Source organism: Caretta caretta, chromosome 1 (genome assembly GCF_965140235.1).
Source record: "Caretta caretta isolate rCarCar2 chromosome 1, rCarCar1.hap1, whole genome shotgun sequence".
NCBI lineage: Eukaryota > Metazoa > Chordata > Testudines > Cheloniidae > Caretta > Caretta caretta.
This window is the reverse complement of record NC_134206.1, coordinates 228,377,717-228,392,983: the sequence shown is the minus strand read 5'-3', so window position 1 is coordinate 228,392,983 and position 15,267 is coordinate 228,377,717. Positions and strand designations below refer to the sequence as shown.

Genomic DNA, 15,267 nt, shown 5'->3' with positions numbered 1-15,267 from the left:
AACCAAAGTCCTTGTTCTAATGCAAAACTGATTGAGGCAAAACAGGCTGAGACCTCTTGTATTAATATGGAACATATGGGCCCAAAGAGTCCAAGCTGTTAACATAATCCAATTACTGTCCAACATTAAACAGTTTTAAACAAGGTTCTGGGTTCGATATACGGAGACCTCAACCTGCTTAGTACCATGGCAAACACACCATTAAAATCCTTTTAACCTTTTATTAAAGAAACACAAAAGAAGGAAAAACAGGTAAAGCATTTGAAAGGTAACATATTGAGTAAGGCTTCATTTTAACAACATCACTTGTTCTCTTTACCTTTAGCTGGAGACAGTTTTTAGAATGAAATCCTCCCCCCCCCCCTTGTCTGACAGTCTCTTAGATGGCATTAAAGATCATAATAACCCTCTTTTGCAGGGAAAAGAGGAGAAGTTAGTTGATTGAATGATGGTGATGATGAATGAAGCTTGCTCTAGCAGCCAGTTTTGTCTCCAAAGTCTCTTTCTTTAAGAATCCAAAAAGGGAGAGATGTGTGGAATAGCCCATCCCCTCATTATTGTGTTCACCAATTAGGCCTCGTATCTGACCTACCAATTTTGGTTCATTGATTTCCGGTTCTCTACTCCTCTTGTTTACTAGGCATCATCTTAACACAGTCCTTGAATGACATCAATAAGTCCTTTTGTTTTACTAATTCAGTATATCTCTCCTTTGTACTTTCCCCATCAGTGTTTATTTATTTAATTAATTAATTTATTTATTTTAAAGCAGAAAAGAATTTTATTTGTATAACACTTTTTTTTTGAAGCAGAAAAAAATTTTATTTGTGTAACACTTACAAAGAATCACCAAAAAGGATAAAGCAAAACTATGCAACAAAACAAGAGCAAACAGAAGGTATAACACAGCAGCCTTCAGGAGGGAGAAGTGTTCAGGCTAACCTGGGCCCAGAGCGGCGGGGCTTCCTTGACACTCGTGGTCTTCCACCCTCCTGAGTTATGGCCTAGAGCGGGGGGGGGCTTCCTCGACACTCGTGGTCTTCCACCCCCTCGAGTTACCTAGTGCCACACCCAGTGTCACCAATTATTCCTCTCCTGAGAGTGCCTGACAAGATGGAAACAGCAGCGGGGTGGGCAGTTTGGAGGGGGGGGGATTACACCCATGTGTTATAGGACCCCTCCTAGGTGACAATGATGATGGTATCCGTAGCGGCAACGGCTGGGGCTGGGGTCTCTCGCTCTTCCCTTCAATCAAAGGGTCAGACGGAGGGAACCGGACGGGGTCACTGAGCAGAGAACCTCGGACAGCGCCCACCGCTCCTCGAAGGCGTCAAGGGAGTCGGTGGACGCCGCCCAGAGGAACTCCACCCGGATACGGGAATGTACTGAGGATCGGAAAACGGCCCTACAATCGCAGGACGCTTCATTAGCCAACCTCCCCTCTCTGGTTTTCTAAATGGCTGTTTTAGCTAGGGCTAGGAGGAGGTTAACCAGGAGATCTCGCGATTTTGTGGGGCCACGGATGGGGAGTGTATAGATAAAAAGGTGAGGGGAAAAATGGAGCCAAAAACGTAATAAAATATTCGTGAGGAGCCGAAAAAGGGGCTGCAATCTGGCACACTCTAAATATATGTGCGCCAGGGTTTCCCTCACGTTGCAAAAAGGGCAAGTATCCAGGATGGGGGTGAAACGCGTCAAAAACACGCCCGTGCTCACCTCCCCATGAAGGAGCCTCCAACTAATGTCCCCGACGGGCCTCGGGACTAAGGTGGAATACAGGCTGGCCCACCGAGGTTGCTCACCCTCCAAAGGTGGCAGGAGGTCCCGCCACTTTGTTTCGGGGCGGGACACCAGGGTGTGGGTGTGAAGGGTGTGAAGCTTGAGTTTTGCTTTCAGGATCACCAGTAACATAAAATGTACTTTCTAGTGTTTTCACCTTCTATAAGTGTTTGCTATAAAATGCTATTTTAAATCATAAAAAAGTTCGTAGTGTGTGATATTCACAGCTGGCTTATGCATTTATCACCTCTCTCTGTCTCCTACCATTCTGAGATAGAATCTATGGGGAAGTGCCTTAAAAATCAGTGACCTCATCTCTGCTCTCCTTTTCTCCTGCTCCCCAACTCACTCCCTAGGCATCTCTCAAGCCCTTTTGCTCATTGCTCTCTTCCTTTCAATCTCAGCTTTTGACCTTCTACCCTCTGTTTGGATTGGTGAGGACCTCTTTTGCACACCATGATCTCCCTCTTCCGCCAAACCCACCTCTGCTGGGAATCCATCTTGCATTGTTCTCCCCACCAGTAATGTGTTCTCACTCAGCTTTCTCTAGTACTTATATTGTTCTGGTTGGTAGGCAGGCTTGCTTTCTCCCTTTCCCTGAGATATCAGCAGAACAGTTATTTAACTTTGTTTTTTGGGTTATAAGTCTGGTTGCTCTGAGGTAAGGGTTTTATAAACTATCTCTAGGTCCCACATCAGACTAGTGATCTACAGCCAGGCTTCTAACACTCTTGCTCAGCTGTCTCTTCCTATTTAAATGGCCCACCTCAGGTCAGGGATCCTTGATCGCACCCAGGCTGTCTCAGCCATAAGCTCCAGGCTGTTCCTTAAAGGGGTAGTACACCTTGCCATACCCATCCACAGATCAAGAGTCCTTAAAATACAAGGTCCATTCTATTGTGCGTGGACATTAACAATAGATAAGGTTTACCCTCATCTTCAGTGTTGTGCAGAGTACTGAGCACTGGCTAGTTAGCATTTTAGTGGGTTCTGTACACAAAGGGCTTTGGGATCATTCAAGATAAAGGACATCACATACACTTAAAAGTTTTATTATACTGTACTACTGTCTTCTAAGGGTATCTTTTTATATTAGCCTTGGATTTTATATTCTATGTACATATTGCATGGAAGGAGCTTGTAAGGGGATTCATTCACTGCAATAGCACCTGCTCCTACCTAGGCTTGGAGTAGCAGCATCCTTCCCATATGGTACCCTTGCCAATAGTCCCTCTGTTGGTGCAGTGGTCTTTTCCTGTAATTATCAGTGCTCCCTCTCCCCGACTCAGTTAGGTCACTATATGGTCCCCTCTTCCAGGGTATCAAAGTCTCACTAAACCCCTTGTCCAGATGGCACAGGACTGGGAGGTGCCACTGCCCAGTAGGGAAACCAAGGCCCTTCTTTTACACTAGATTCCAGCCCAGGGACCCTAGAGTACACAGTCCCCCTCCTTACTGCTGTTTTTCCCCTAGTCTTCTTCCTACCTAGCCTTCTCAGGCTTGCTTTCTTCACACCTCCCCTCTGGTCAACACTTCTTTCAGGGCTAGGATCGAGCACGCACGCTCCAGTTTCCCCCTACACCACTCCTAGCAAGTGCCTATAGACTCTCCCCATAATGTTACAAAGCTCCTCTCTTTATATTCCTTACCCAGCTTCTCCCTCAGCTGGGCTTCATCAACCATTGGTATCTATAAATCCCTGGGGCTCCCTTCAGGTGCAACTGTGAAAGTTAATTGGCTTCTTCTGTGCCCTCTTAACCCCGTTAGAGCTGCTGTGGGGTGAACATCTCCGACAGATCTGGAGAAACAGAATTCTAGCTCTCAAATGGGGAGCAAGGTCCAATACACCTGAGTTGCCTTGGAGATGAAGGAGAGTGAAAACAGGGACATAACCTCATGCTTTCCTCCTGTGGGGGTTTGTGATCACACGGATGTGGGCTGTGCTTGGACCCGCGGGCCACACCTTCACCTGCCACAGTGAGAGCTGCACGGGCAGCTGTAGCAATCTCCTCTGCAGAACATATGGGAGTTCGGAGCCCCCACGCATGTGTGGCATCACTAGCCCTTTGCCTGTCTCCTTCGCTTCTCAGCCCACGCAGGTTTTGAGATTCTTTGGGCCCCTCATATACTCAGAGAGATGACTTGGGATTGGGCCCCTGACAGTTATGAGAGGTGAAGTCTGGACCTTTCTACATGGAGGAGACTGTCCTCTAATCCAACCATGTGTGCTATGTGTTTCCCTTATCTTTAGGACTGTGTTGAAACTCTAAAATAGGAGAGGCTGGAGAATGCTGGGCTAGAAAGTGTTATCCTGTTCTGTCCATTGCTTGTGAGGAATTTGTCATCCCTTTATGTAGTTTTCCCCACGGCTGCAGTGTTTGTTTTCACAAGATTAATGCCTAAAGCAAAATAAACATGAACTAATGTTAGTAATGATGAGCCCAAATAACCTCCCCCCGCTGCCCCCCAGATCTGAACACTCCTGAATTTGGGGGTAACTTAGATCTGGATCTAAACTTGGCAGCTTAGCTCTATCTCCATGTATTATGGGTACTGAGTAAGGAAGCTGGTGTTGTGCCTTGCCTTTGCCGCACACAGGTTCTTGGAAAAGGGGGAGGTCTAAATCCTCAGTGCATTCAGATGAGTGGAGCTGCTCAGGCTTTTTTCCCATGAACAAAATGGTGCTTTCTTCAGTGTTGTCCTTTCTTATCCCAATATTTTACATGAGCAAAAAAAAAAGTGCTCCTCAGATCTGTTAGATTCAAGTGGATTTTTTTTTTCATTGATCCTGGACAGAAGGGCTAAGGGATTTTTTTTCTGATACAGTGTATCGGATGTTTTTGGCACATTTGATGTGGATCAGCCAAGCACGATCAATCTAAATTCAACAGGTGGAATAATTCAGAAAGCATTACTAATAAGGATAGATGATGCAGTCCGTTAATGTGGCAGCTTTTTTGCCTCCAGACATAAATTCAACTCCTAAGTTTTAAATGTGAGAACAACTCCAGGGCTCTTCTCCTGTTTCTTTGCAGATGTCTGTCTGTATTACAAAACCACCCTGCAACTGGCATGATTATTGACTTCTCTTCCAGAGAATCCCTGGACTAGAATAGGGGGGGTTACATGTCAGGAATGAGGGGCACTCAGCAGATATAATAGGGAAGCTTTCACATCCCATGCTCAATCTTTTGTCTAGTCCTAGCTATTCAGAGAAGTCCCTGAAGTTTTATCAGTGTCAAATTCACAATGCAAAATATATATATCTTGAATCTTGCTAGCTTATTGTGAAAATTTAAGGGAGAAAAATAGTTTCCTGTCTGGAAGAGTTAATGTTTCTAAATACAAGCATTAGGCCCCTGCACAATGTTGACTTCAGATGCTGTGTCCACTCGCCAAGCCTCTTTCAAATGCATACAAAGACTTGGCAGGTAATTAGCTAGTGCTGTATTGTAAATTCATGGCAAAACACCACTGATGTCAATGGAGCAATGCTAATTTACAGCAGCTGAGGATCTGTCCCTGTGTTATTATGTATTATAAATCATTAATATAATCCTCTTAAATAGATTAACTGCTCTTTATAGCATCCAAAGTGCCTGTTTCTGGTTGTCAATGAACACTGAGTGAAATTTCACAGCTGATTTTCCAAGGGGCTTATATAAAGTGGGAATTGAAAAGGCAGTTATAGGACAATACAGTATTTCAGAAACTAAGCTCACATTCCTTCGTGATGTTCTTCACCAGGTTATTTCTAACAGGACTGGCTATCTAGTAACTCTATACTGTGATTGTCATAAATATAAAGGGAAGGGTGAACCCCTTTAAAATCCCTCCTGGCCAGAGGAAAAATCCTCTTACCTGTAAAGGGTTAAGAAGCTAAAGGTCACCTCGGTGACACCTGACTAAAATGACCAATGAGGAGACAAGATACTTTCAAAAGCTGGGAGGAGGGAGAAAAACAAAGGGTCTGTGTCTGTCTGTTTGTATGATGCTTTTGCCGGAGACAGAACAGGAACGGAGTCTTAGAACTTAGTAAGTAATCTAGCTAGGTATGTGTTAGATTATGATTTCTTGAAATGGCTGAGAAAATAGCTGTGCTGAATAGAATGAATATTCCTGTCTGTGTGTCTTTTTTGTAACTTAAGGTTTTGCCTAGAGGGATTCTCTATGTTTTGAATCTAATTACCCTGTAAGATATTTACCATCCTGATTTTACAGAGGTGATTCCTTTACTTCTATTAAAAGTCTTCTTGTAAGAAAACTGAATGCTTTTTCATTGCCCTAAGATCCAAGGGTTTGGGTCTGTGGTCACCTATGCAAATTGCTGAGGATTTTTACCAAACCTTCCCCAGGAAGTGGGGTGCAAGGGTTGGGAGGATTTGGGGGGGAAAGACGTGTCCAAACCATGTTTCCTAGTAAACCCAGATAAAGTTTGGTGGTGGGAGTGGAAATCCAAGGGTAAAATAATTTGTACCTTGGGGAAGTTTTAATCTAAGCTGGTAAAAGTAAGCTTAGGAGGTTTTCATGCAGGTCCCCACATCTGTACCCTAGAGTTCAGAGTGGGGAAGGAACCTTGACAGTGATAATCTGTGCTGCCATAAAACTCTACCAAATATATTCCTAAATCAAACTCTCACACACACAAATGCCCAGAGAGAGGTTTTGAAAGCTAAGTGACATTATTTCTCTCAGCCTGTTTCCGCTTCATATTTCCTAGCATAAATCACAGTAGCCTCAGTTTTTGATGTGCTTTCTAATAAACTCAGTGGAATAGTCCATTTGGATGCCCCTTTCCACTGCCACAGAGCTGGCTGCGCTTCAGTGGTGCTAGATATCTAGGGGTAGTCACTTTTACTGGCACAAGTGGTCCCGCTGACTACTCTTGTGGATTGCCGAACTAGGTCCATAGTTTGTAAAGTGTTTTGAGAGTCTTCAAAAGAGATGGTGCTCTAAAAATGTAAAATAGTACTTCATGTGGACACACTGTCTTCTGTTTTCCAGTCATTATCAAAATCCGGCATATTAAATACTGATAACTTCTGACAGTAGAGTATGTCCTGATAGTGTGGTGTCTACACATAACAACATTTGCTGTATGTACACATTTCTTCAGATCTCAGGTCCCTGTTTAGCAAAGCACTTAAGCACATGCTGAAAGTTAAGCACATGCTTAAATGTTTTGCTAAATCAGGGCATCAAAGCATAATGAAATTTCTCGTTATTATAGACTGACCTCACTTATGATAAATATAAATAACTCCTTATACATGGTGGCCAGCTACTTAGTTTCAAAATCTTCCATCGCTGGATAAGGACAAGTGAGTTCCAGAATAAGAGCTGTGCAAATAATTGTTTGTTTTTTTGTTCACCAGCACTGAAGCAAAATTTTTTTTTTTAAACCAAAAAGCTTTTTTTTTTTTTTTTTTAAATTCATGTTGAGTCAGACAAAATGTTTAGTGTGACCTGAAATGAAACATTTTGTTTAGACTGAGCTTTTTAAAGACTTTATTTTTATAAATAAAATTGAAGGAAATTTCTATACAAAAAGTCATTTTGAATCAAAAACTGAAACACTTCATTTCTTGGAACTTGTTTTTTGGGAGGGGAGTTTGACCAAAACAGTTTGGTGGATTCAACACAAATGTTTCCGTCAACTGAACTCTGCCCTTTTTTTGGGGGGGGGAGGGGGTGTAAAATTGCACCCAGCTCTAACAAGAACCTGATAATTAAATGATAGATCAGTGCTTCTCCCACTTCCTTTATCATAAATAGTACGCATCCCTGCCTATACCACATTTTTACCTCTCTGTCTTTGATTACTAATTTAGAGGAATGTTTACAGTTCTATGTACAAATCCTATTTTTACCTGTTGATGGGAGGCAGCAAGGTCCAGTGACCTGGGCATTGGAGTGAGAGTCAGGAGATCTGGGATCTATGCTTGACTCAGTGTCAGAGTCAATGTATGATGTTAGTCAAGTCACTTCACTTCTTTGTCCTTCAGTTTCCCCATCAGCTAAATGGAGTTGAGGACGCTTGCCCACCTTGGTAAAGTACTTTAGAGTCTAGGGGCCTGACTCTCCTCTTACACTAGCGTAAATCAGGAGTTCTCCATGACAGGTTTCAGAGTAACAGCTGTGTTAGTCCGTATTTGCAAAAAGAAAAGGAGTACTTGTGGCACCTTAGAGACTAACCAAGTTATTTGAGCATAAGCTTTCGTGAGCTACAGCATCCGATGAAGTGAGCTGTAGCTCACGAAAGCTTATGCTCAAATAACTTGGTTAGTCTCTAAGGTGCCACAAGTACTCCTTTTCTTAGAGTTCTCCATGGAGGGCAATGGAGTTACAACTCTATAAAACCAGCAAGAGAAGAATTAAACCTACACTGTTTCATATAGAACATATTCCATTTGTATATGATACAAAATATTAAGCTGATCTGTGACAGATCTGATGCTATTATTATTTTGCACTGCAGTAACTTCAAGGAGCCCTAGTCGTGCAGCATTGTGCTAGGTGCTGTACAAATATAGAACAGATCTGTGTGTGCATGTGCACAGTCTTTTTCAGGATCAGTATTGAATCTTTCCAGCACACTACACCCAAGTTAAAGAAACAGACTCTGCCCATCTGAAAATGAATAGTAGAGTGCGGTACTGTTCTCAGCAGGCCTCAGTGCTTCATTCTGATGACTAATAATAGCTTCGTGACAACTGAAAAGGCTTTTCCTCTTTTGAGATGAGATTAAAAGTGCTATAATGATTTCTCAGTCATACACAGAGGGGAAAAAAAAGAGGCCCTGGCTGTCACTCTGATGGACAGAATTATGTCAGCAGAAAAAATAATACACCCACCACCAAACCCTCAATTCCCTGCAAGAAAAAAAAAGTCTAGGGTTCAGATACTAAGATAAAGCCTGATTAATATATGCTCCCTTTCAGCTGGGCAGATATTCCTAGAGAGTGGTCTTTTCATGCCCAAGGAGAAGCACACCCAGACTACTGCTGTGTTGCTTTCAAATGATCTCAGATTCTATAAAAGGAAGATGATCTCATCTCCCTTTTTAAAGATATATCACCTTTCCTCTCCCCACAACATCAACCAGGACTTAAATCTGTAAAGGGAGAAGCCTGGTGTGACTGCGGAGAAGTGATCAGTTACGCAGCCCCATTGGCAAAGTTAATAGACTTAACCCCTTATCTACTACAGGGCTGTATATGCCAGTGTCATAAAAAACATCCATTTAAAGGTGCAGACTGTCAGAAGTCATTGCAGCTGTGCTCTGTTTGCCACAGAGGAGCCTGCTTCTGCACTATATCATTCAGCACCGAAGACGGTGTTATAACCAGAGATAAGTTAAAACTGGAACCTTGAACATACAACTCTTCCAATTTGGAAGTGATGCTGGTGATTATGATTCAGATCCCTGAATCCAAATCCATGCCTTCACTTCAAGCTGTAGAATGTTGGTAAATCCTGATCTCACAAGAGAGATTTTGGTATGTATGGCTGAAATTGCCTGACACCCCTTTGCAAGGCGTTCATGCAATCATGGCCAACCCTAGTTCCGATTTGTCCCCCAAACACTAGATTAGGGCCCTGCAAGATGCTGAGCTCCCTAGAATCCCATTGGCTTTGATGAAATGTTAGAACCCTCAGCAATTCCCAGGATCTAAGTTGGATCTCAGCACTACCTCCATGACTCAACTCACATAATAACTGGCCAAATTATGTGAGTTGCAATCTCTTACTATGGGAGCTTCCATTCTTAAGGATCTCACACACGATGGAGTGAAGTGTGGCTTTGCCGTGAGCCCCAGGGATGGGGCAGCATGAGACCTGATTTTGGCTCAGATTCTCAGTTCCCTTTTACCCTACATGAGCGCCATACCTGGCACAGCATGCTCCCCTAAGTGCACCACTGCAGCTGTGTTGGCCAGCACATCTCCCCCCATTGCCTAGCCCTTTCCGACTACTCCTATCCCACGTGCAGGGGAGGGAACATAGTCCAGGTAGGCTACTCTCCCTTCTGTGCTACTCCCTGTGGAATATACAGCTGGCACGGGGAAAAAAGGGTGCCATAGGCTCCTTACTCCTGTGTGCAGGTGTATTAGCCAGGACACAGTCTGGCTCCATGTATGTACAGCAACACTGAACTGCAGCCAGCTCTGGGGAAGGAAGATGGCAACCAGGGAGCACACAGCACATTGAAAAGTGTCGAGAGAGGGCAAATTTTGGGCAAGGCCACTAAAGCAAACATCGCCAGTGCTATGAGATCTTCAGTAGCTTCCCAGAGCAGACAGGCCCAGGGCCCAAGATTTTTCAAAATAAGAACCTAAAGTTAAGCTCCTAAATCCACATTTAAAGCATCTAAATAAGTGACCAGATTTTTAAAAGGGCCAAGTACCCAGCAATTCCAATTGAAGTCAATGGCAGAACTGCTGAGTGCTCAGCATGTTTGAAAATCAGCCCCTTATTTATGTGCCTAACTTTGGCCTTAGGACCTTAACTTTTGGAACCTATTTTTGAAAATCTTGGGCCTTAGTTTTTAAAGTCTTTGTTGATAAATATTTCAAAATACAAAAATTAGGCTGGTTTATTTTTAATAATAAAAAGGGGGAAAGACCAACTGCTATCCAGCTTGGATGCACATCAGCTGCCTCTATTGTGTTTTGTGAAAGACCCATAAACGAAACAGTGGAAATTTAGTTTTATTTTTAGAGTAATATTCATACTCTATTCACACTCGTTCAAGCTGTAGCGTTTTGTACCGTCACTGGAGTATTTTAAAAATTATTATTAATTGACTTGCAACATGTTCTGGTCACACTGAGGTCCTATAGCATAAGTGACAATTCCTGCCCCAAAGAGCTCACAATTTAAACAACACGGAGTAGCAGCTGGGTGAACCAGACCAGTGGATGTGGCTAAGGGGCAGGGGAGGATGGAGTAACGGTAATAATAGAATGATTTAGCATAGGCAGGCTGTGTGCACAATTCACAGGTGAAAAGAGCCAGTCAGTAGCAGTTGTCATCTCTTATCAGCTGCCTAGTCATATGTACTAAGAGTAAGTGTGTTGTGCTACAAAAGCAACAGCCAATGCAGTAGTGCAAGAAACTCCACTTTAATGCCCCCAAATAAGTGCACTCAATAACTGGAAAATGTGCTAAAGGGAGGAGTTGCCATGAATAACAATAGCTGCATTGACAGGAGCGAAAGCTTCTAATATCCAGAGTTTTTTATTCCAGAAGAGACATGAAACTTTCATACTAATACTAACTAATGTTGTTGGGTTGTTTGAATTCACCTCAGCAAATTCAGCACTCAAAGAGCACTTTCAGAATGCATTTGCTGCTGCCTCCAAGCCCAAGCTCAGATCTCATTACCCTGCAAGGCACTTCTCATTAGGAGCATCACTGCTAATCTGATAAGGTGGCAGAAGGGTCACATAACAGTACGGGGGGGATGAATTCAAAGGAAATTATTCAAAACAGTGAGTGTTTGCTGAGCTGATTATAGAATGCCCATAAATTTTATTTGCAAGGGAAATGGGGAGAGAGGAGGTGGACTGTTCTTATGCTGTTTTGGATGGCCCCTTTTTCTTTAGATTTCTCATTGCTAATTCCTCAGTTCTTTCACAAACACACCACAGAAGCATGCCAAGGATACTATTAATGACTGAATTCAACATACTATAGAAATACATAGAGCACTAGGATGAGGCTTTTTCCCGGAAACTAACGGAAGTTACTAGATCGCAGGCCCTGGTTCTCATGAGAGACTTCAATCACCCTGATATCTGCTAGGAGAGCAATATAGCGGTGCACAGACAATCCAGGAAGTTTTTGGGAAGTGTAGGGGACAATTTCCTGGTGCAAGTGCTGGAGGAACCAACTAGGGGCAGAGCTCTTCTTGACCTGCTGCTCACAAAGCAGGAAGAATTAGTAGGAGAAGCAAAGGTGGATGGGAACCTGGGAGGCAATGACCATGAGATGGTCGAGTTCAGGATCCTGACACAGGGAAGAAAGGAGAGCAGCAGAATGCGGACCCTGGACTTCAGAAAAGCAGACTTTGACTCCCTCAGAGAACTGATGGGCAGGATCCTCTGGGAGAGTAACATGAGGGGGAAAGGAGTCCAGGAGAGCTGGCTGTATTTTAAAGAATCCTTATTGAGGTTACAGGAACAAACCATCCCAATGTGTAGAAAGAATAGTAAATATGGCAGGTGACCAGCTTGGCTTAACAGTGAAATCCTTGATGATCTTCAACACAAAAAAGAAGCTTACAAGAAGTGGAAGATTGGACAAATGACCAGGGAAGAGTATAAAAATATTGCTCAGGCATGCAGGAGTGAAATCAGGAAGGCCAAATCACACTTGGAGTTGCAGCTAGCAAGAGATGTTAAGAGCAACAAGAAGGGTTTCTTCAGATATGTTAGCAACAAGAAGAAAGTCAAGGAACATGTGGGCCCCTTACTGAATGAGGGAGGCAACCTAGTGACAGAGGATGTGGAAAAAGCTAATGTACTCAGAGGCAAAAAAAGCATTGTCTTCATGACTGAGGTCAGCTCCCAGACTACTGCACTGGGCAGCACAGCATGGGGAGGAGGTGACCAGCCCTCTGTGGAGAAAGAAGTGGTTCGGGACTATTTAGAAAAGCTGGACAAGCACAAGTCCATGGGGCCGGATGTGCTGCATCCGAGAGTGCTAAAGGAGTTGGCGGATGTGATTGCAGAGTCATTGGCCATTATCTTTGAAAACTCATGGTGATCGGGGGAAATCCCGGATGACTGGAAAAAGGCTAATGTAGTGCCCATCTTTAAAAAAGGGAAGAAGGAGGATCCAGGGAACTACAGGCCAGTCAGCCTCACCTCAGTCCCTGGAAAAATCATGGAGCAGGTCCTCAAGGAATCAATTCTGAAGCACTTAGAGGAGGGGAAAGTGATCAGGAACAGTCAGCATGGATTCACCAAGGGCAAGTCATGCCTGACTAATCTAATTGCCTTCTATGACGAGATAACTGGCTCTGTGGATGAGGGGAAAGCAATGGACGTGTTATTCCTTGACTTTAGCAAAGTTTTTGACACGGTCTCCCACAGTATTCTTGCCAGTAAATTAAAGAGGTGTGGGCTGGATGAATGGACTATAAGGTGGATAGAAAGCTGCTAGATTGTCAGACTCAAGGGGTAGTGATCAATGGCTCCATGTCTAGTTGGCAGCCGGTATCAAGCGGAGTGCCCCAAGGGTCGGTCCTCGGGCTGGTTTTGTTCAATATCCTCATTAATGATCTGGAGGATGGTGTGGATTGCATCCTCAGCAAGTTTGCAGATGACACTAAACTGGGAGGAGAGGTAGATATGCTAGAGGGTAGGGATAGGATACAGAGGGCCCTAGACAAATTAGAGGATTGGGCCAAAAGAAATCTGATGAGGTTCAACAAGGACAAGTGCAGAGTCCTTGGAATCATAGAATATCAGGGTTGGAAGGAGGTCATCTAGTCCAACCCCCTGCTCAAAGCAGGACCAATCCCCAACTAAATCATCCTTAGGACGGAAGAATCCCATGCACCGCTACAGACTAGGGACCGAATGGCTCGGCGGCAGTTCTGCAGAAAAGGACCTAGGGGTTACAGTGGACGAGAAACTGGATATGAGTCAACAGTGTGCCATTGTTGGCAAGAAGGCCAATGGCATTTTGGGATGTATAAGTATGGGCATGGCCAGCAGATCGAGGGACGTGATCGTTCCCCTCTATTTGACATTGGTGAGGCCTCATCTGGAGTAGTGTGTCCAGTTTTGGGCCCCACACTACAAGAAGGATGAGAAAAAACTGGAAAGAGTCCAGCGGAGGGCAACAAAAATGATTAGGGGACTGGAACACATGACTTATGAGGAGAGGCTGAGGGAACTGGGGATGTTTAGTTTACGGAAGAGAAGAATGAGGGGGGATTTGATAGCTGCTTTCAACTACCTGAAAGGGGGTTCCAAAGAGGATGGATCTAGACTGTTCTCAGTGGTAGCAGATGACAGAACAAGGAGTAATGGTCTCAAGTTGCAGTGGGGGAGATTTAGGTTGGATGTTTTTCACTAGGAGGGTGGTGAAGCACTGGAATGCGTTACCTAGGGAGGTGGTGGAATCTCCCTCCTTAGAAGTTTTTAAGGTCAGGCTTGACAAAGCCCTGGCTGGGATGATTTAGTTGGGGATTGGTCCTTCTTTGAGCAGGGGGTTGGACTAGATGACCTCCTGAGGTCCCTTCCAACACTGATATTCTATGATTCTATGAATACTTTGCATTTCTATAGCATCTTTCATCTAGGGATTTCAAAGAGCATTATCAACATTAATGACGTCTCCAAACACCTTTGTGAGGAAGATGAAAGATATATAGCAGTCACTTCACCCACTGCTGAAATGCAGCCACCTCTGGAGGTGGAGCACAACAACTATTTAACAACTCACATTAACACTGCACAGTGGTTTAGGAAAGGACATAAGGAAAAGTGCTGTTTACAACTGGAGATGTGCGGGCTGGGGGGGAGACTTATGTAGTTACTTACATTGGAATTTAGCCAAGACACCAGGAATAATACTTGTGAAAAGACTCCTGGGACTTTGTGACTACAGGTAGTCAGGATTTTGGCTTTACTCAGTATTGCTTCCAAGTCATGACACGTGCTAGCACTATGCTGAGGAACTCAAGATAATGTGTCCAAATTAGACTATGACATTGATTAAAGACTGCTTATTGTATGTTTCTTTGTATCAGAGATGTGCCCATCATAAATCCAACTGTGGCCCCTCTTTCTATGATGGGCTGAATCAAAACCTGTGACTTGAACGCCTACCAATTTTGGGGTGTTGGAAATCCAGATTCAGATTTTGCAGTTTGAGCCCATATTTGCTTTGTTCTTGTGCTAGATAGAGAGGCAGCACTGGACCAGCTCTATCTTCATTGTAAGTATGAGTAATATTTACTTGCCATGATCACTGTGGGGAAAAATTAAAATGTAGGGTGTGTGTGTGGTTGTTTTTATTTTTTACTTCTTTTCTCCCAGGCTCTTTTCCTCCCTTATCACCAAGAAGAATGACATTACCACTGCAGTTCAGAAACTCCTCATCTTATGAGTTGGAATTCCTAGCTGGGACTGCTGGCAGTAGAAAGCATAAGTATCAATGAATTAAAACTAGAGAAACTAATATTGGGTTATTCAGATCACATTTTAGTGCTAGCATTTTTCATTTTATTTTATTTTATTTTATTTTCATTTCATTTTAGCATTTTTCACTAATTGCAGATTCTTTAGGCTACAGTATGTTGCATTGCTCTGACAATGATTTTCTGCTTCATAATTGTGAGTCTGACTCTAAAGTTTAAGGCAAGACCTTTCAGCTTCTAATGGAACACACAACAAAGAAAGGAAAACAAGGAATGAGCTACAGCTGAGATTTAAAACAAAAGGGTGTCCCCTTGATGCATGCCTCTAACTT

The 15,267-nt window shown here is 43.5% G+C and overlaps 1 protein-coding gene across 2 annotated transcripts in view; it reads left to right on the top strand.

Moving 5' to 3' along the window:
- The window catches only part of UPK3A (uroplakin 3A), a 58,883-nt gene that overhangs the window by 6,667 nt on the left and 36,949 nt on the right, over positions 1 to 15,267 (top strand). Inside the window, exon 1 of one of the 2 annotated variants that reach the window (XM_048824865.2) lies at positions 5,779 to 5,814. The exons of the other annotated variant lie outside the window; for it this stretch is intronic. The gene's annotated coding sequence lies outside the window, so the exon portion shown is untranslated. Of the gene's footprint in view, positions 1 to 5,778; positions 5,815 to 15,267 lie in introns of those variants that run through there. 2 annotated transcript variants of the gene reach the window in all.